This window comes from Echinops telfairi, unplaced genomic scaffold (genome assembly GCF_000313985.2).
Source record: "Echinops telfairi isolate 266 unplaced genomic scaffold, ASM31398v2 ScPeMD7_5805;HRSCAF=6673, whole genome shotgun sequence".
In the NCBI taxonomy this organism is placed as follows: domain Eukaryota; kingdom Metazoa; phylum Chordata; class Mammalia; order Afrosoricida; family Tenrecidae; genus Echinops; species Echinops telfairi.
Genome location: NW_022109704.1, coordinates 1,162,528 through 1,167,059, shown reverse-complemented (window position 1 = coordinate 1,167,059; position 4,532 = coordinate 1,162,528).

The window sequence follows — 4,532 nt, the reverse complement described above, 5'->3', positions numbered from 1 at the left end:
GGAACCACAGCCCTCCAGGAAGAAGGGAAAACAAGTACCTGAGGCACAGGTGTGGCATACGTGTGGCATGCAGGCATGGACCAGCCTGATGCCCTTGGAGGAACAGCGGGTAGTTTGTAGCACAGTGTGGGAGAGGGAGCAGCAGGGGATGAGGTTGAAGGGGTGTGCTGTTTCCTAGGTTCACAGGTTTGGAGATGTGAGGTACAAATTTAGGGGTTGGCAAGGCCGTGCTTTCTCTAAGGCTCTGGGGGAAGAGCCTCTTGTCTCTTCTAGCTTCTGGGAGCTCCAGGGACTCCTTGGTGCTTGGCAGCACAATGTCCATTCCTACTTCTATTGTCACCTGACCTTGCTGTGTGTCAATGCCTCCTCCTCCTTCTTCTTAATAAGGACACTGCTCATATTGGGTTAGGGGCCACCCTACTCCAGTAGGACCTACGCTAACCAATTACTTCTGCAATAACCCTATTTCTAGATAAGGTTACACGCCGGAGTGCCAGGGATTAGGACTTTGTCTCGGGCTGGGCTCCTTAGAGAAGCAAAACCAGAGTGGCAGTAAGATTATTTTATGAAAACGAGACACTCCTGGCTAAGGGTGGAGTTAAGCCTGTCAATCAGGTCTCAGCCTGATGCTGTCTCTTTGGGGTGTAGCCTTTCTCACAAGGAGGACCCTCTGTCCCCCTTCACCTGCCTGCTCGTTGGCCATCCTGCGAGCTGCCAGAGGCCTGCCACGTTTCCACCAACCTTGGATCCACACAACTCCTCACCCAGCGGCCTGGGATCTTCCTTGATTCCGCACCATTGCATGTGGCTGTGTGAGTCTGAAGAGGGACTTATGGACTAGTATTGAACTTATAGACTTGAGTTGCACTGGGCTTTCTTGACGGATAATTACTTCTTGAGATCTCTTTCTTATACCTATATGAATATCACTGCATTTGTTTCTCTAGTCAACCCCATCTAATGCTACCAGTGAAGTGTACACATAAATATATATTGAGATTTGCTTTAAGAAAATGGCTCATGCGATTTCAGGGGCCAGAAAACCCTACATCCATGGTCAGGTGGCAAGCTGAAGGTTTTTCCTAGTTTCATGTGTTCTGTGCAGGGGCCGAGGCAGTCAGGCTCCAGGATGCTAGATCGCGGAGTTTCAGGAGCGGAGAGAGCTGCAATCTGCAGGTCGGGCAGTCAGCTGATGACCTTCAAGTTCCGGGAACTAGAGGTCAGATGATGACCCGCATGCAGGATTGAGAGAGGGAGCTGTACTGGGACACTCAGTTACATACTAGGGACAGGTCCTGCTCTCAAGGAAGCTCCTCTTGCAGCTGATGGCCTCCTCATATCAGACTGCAAGATGCAAGGTGATGAGTCCATAATGCCCCCCCCCCCAGCACTGTGAATCGTCGCCCAGATCATAGCATTAATCATTACAGACTCAGATATATCTTCTGTGGGACACCATTCAATGCATAACAAGACGTAAGCCAGTGGTTCTTGACCTTCCTCATGCTGCGACCCTTTCACACAGTTCTTCATGTGGTGGTGACCCCCCCCAACCATAACATTATTTTCGTTGCTACTTCATCACTGTCATTTTGCTGCTTTTATGAATCGGGCAACCCCTGTGAAAGGGTCGTTCAACCCCCAAAGGGGTCTCGACCCACAGGTTGAGAACCTCTGAAGTAAGCAAGCCAAAGCTACAGCCTGATGGGCCTTTTATACTGTGATGGTTAGGGTTTAGGTCTCCTTGGGTGGGCCATGGCTCTTCCATGATAGGATCTAAAATAGTGGGGCCCACTCCATAGTGGGATTCTTCTGGGAAACAGTCAAGCAGGTAATCTGGTGCCATCGGGAGGTTTCATTCCAGGGATGGCAGAAGCTAGCTCACTTCTGTTCGATCTGGATCCCACCTCTGGGGTGTTCGACCCCCGCTGGAGCCATCAGCAGACTGCGGACCTGGGGTTCCTTCAGCTCGGCATCCACCAGCCTGTGGTCTTCCTGCATCATCTGCCGGCTCCCTGTGTGTCAGGCCCTGCGGCGACAGCAATCAGGAGAAGCCTTCCGCTTACACCTGACCATGAATTTGAACCGGACTGGACCACCTCGACAGCCCTGGGAGCCACCTCTTGATATAAATCTCTCTGAATGCACACACATACCAGTGTCGCTGGCTTCCGCTTCTCTAGAGAGCCCGCTCTACGCATAGGCTATCCTGAGGGAGGCATGCCTCGAGGGCCACTGAGGGACTCAAACAGCACAGGGTTGAATTTAGAACAGTTATTCTGAAAGTAGGAGCATCCCTGAATGGTGCAAACGGCCAAGCATTTGAATATGAGCCACACGCTGGAGGTTCAGACTTACCCAGAAGACCCTCAGAAGACAGGCTGACCGGCCACCGCCTTGGGATGAGCTCCCACTGAGCAGTGCAGCCTGCATTCTTGGGGTCACACGTCGGAGTCTACTTGATGGCAACGAACCATCAGAACATTCTGAAGGCAAACGTCTCTGGGTGGTGCCAGCAGTCTGCACCGGCTCCTGACTGAACACCAGTGGTTTCAACCCTCCCACGGTCAAGAAAACCCGACAGAACTCAGTTGCCGTGAGTCGGGGGCTGACTCCAGAGCTGGAAGAACCTGGGCGAGCTGGTTGGATTGACGCAGTGGCTGCAACAATGGGCTAGAATTTAACCACCGCTGGGAGAATGGTGGGGAGCTGCCCCCCTGTGAGTTGGAACGGACTCAGCAGAACCTGATGACCACAACAAGATGTCGAAAGCCAACTTTGTGGTCAATGGGAAGTGGAGGTGATCGAGGAACGGGTGAAACTGGAGGCAGAGAGATCAAGGAGGGCAGAGACGATGCACCGGTCCCTAACACTGCCCATCTGTTGCCATTCGCTATGGAATGATAGCGTGTTACAGCTGTAAGGAACCCCACTTCTTATCAGGTCACTTCAGCGGCCTAAAAGAAAATAATACAGCATGCTGACAGAGGCGGCTGACCTCTTCCCTGGTGCAGAACAGTTTTTAGCCAGGAACTAACTGCTCTAGCTAACTCCATACCTAGCATCCTGGTGGCGCCTGGCGACCCCGTTCTCAGTGAAATTGGAAGAGGGACTTACAGGGTTAAGGTGGCTATGTAAGGAGGTGAGGTTCTTCACTCTACAGCTAGCTCCCTCCCTGCTCAAGGTCAAGGCTTGCCTGAAGCCCCAGCTAGAATGCTCATTTACTTGCAATATTTTCAAAGTTTAGATTCCCTCTAGGAAATGCCTCCAAAGTGATTAAAATTTAGTTAGGTCCTTGTTTGGGGACTGACAAGCCAAATTGAAAGCACAAGGTGCCATTCAAACGAGATGTAGTACAAGAAGCTGCCGTCGATTAATGTTTAACTAACCCGGGACCAAAGGTCTGGCTTTCTTTCCGTGTCAAGGCTTTGGTAGAATGCACCTGCTCCTGCCTCTGGGTGGGTTTTCTCCTTCCAACAATCTCACCCCAGGGTTACTGTTATGTTTGCTTTGCCAACGAGAAAACCTAGGCTCAAAGAGGTCAAGCAACTTGCCCAAGGCCATGGAGGAGGTGGTGATGCTGGAAGCCGAACCCAAGTCTTTCTGACTCTAAAGCGTGTGCGCTTCCAACAAAGCGTTGCTTCACACACTAATCAGAAATAGGCTCTAACTAGGGGCCCTGGCAGTTGGAGGTTGAAGTATGAGGCTTTGCCAATAACCCCTGGCACATAACCTGTGTCCCAGAATTTAGTCGGCCTCCTTTCAATTTCCAGAATTCACACTCAGAAAAAGCTGCAGGCTAAATAGCCCACATTCATGTTGTGCCAACGACGCAGTAGCAGCCCTACGAGGTAGGTTCTATGGAGATAACTCCGTTTCACAGAGGAGGAAACGGAGGCACAGAGAGGCTGAGTAACTAGCTCTAGGTCACACAGCCTGTAAGTAACAACGGCAGTATTTGAACCCAGAAAGTTTGGCTTCTGAGCCTGGGCTCTTCAATGATGATGGTCTCTTCAGGCAGCGACCATTGGTCTCTGCTGAGGAGAATGACTAGACCTGCTTATCAAATTGCTTATCAAACTGCTTATCAAAACTTCTTTCCTGCCTGCCCTTCCTGGTTGTTCCTTGCTGCTGTTGCGTCAGCGTGACTCAAGGTGACCACCCGTGTTGCTGCTTCCCCGTCGGCTTGATAGTTATTTGACTCAGAGTGTAGCCTTTGGAGTCAGACCTGGGCATGAATCATAGACCTACCCCTTCATAAAGACCCCTTCATCAAGGCGTGACTGTGAATCAATGACCTTATTTCTCTGGAGCTCAGCTTCGTCCTTTGTACACAAGCACAATCAGAACACTGAGCTCAAAGAGTCGTCGTCGTCGGGAAGACTGAAGGAGGCTCAGAGCTCAGTGGTTGTTTTTGAAATGGGCAAGCAAGGCAACCTATTTTTATCCACTGCCAGGTTGGTGTACGATGGTGGCTTGTGTGTTTCTCTGACGCTCGAAGTTATGCCACTGATCTTTCAGATACCAGCAGC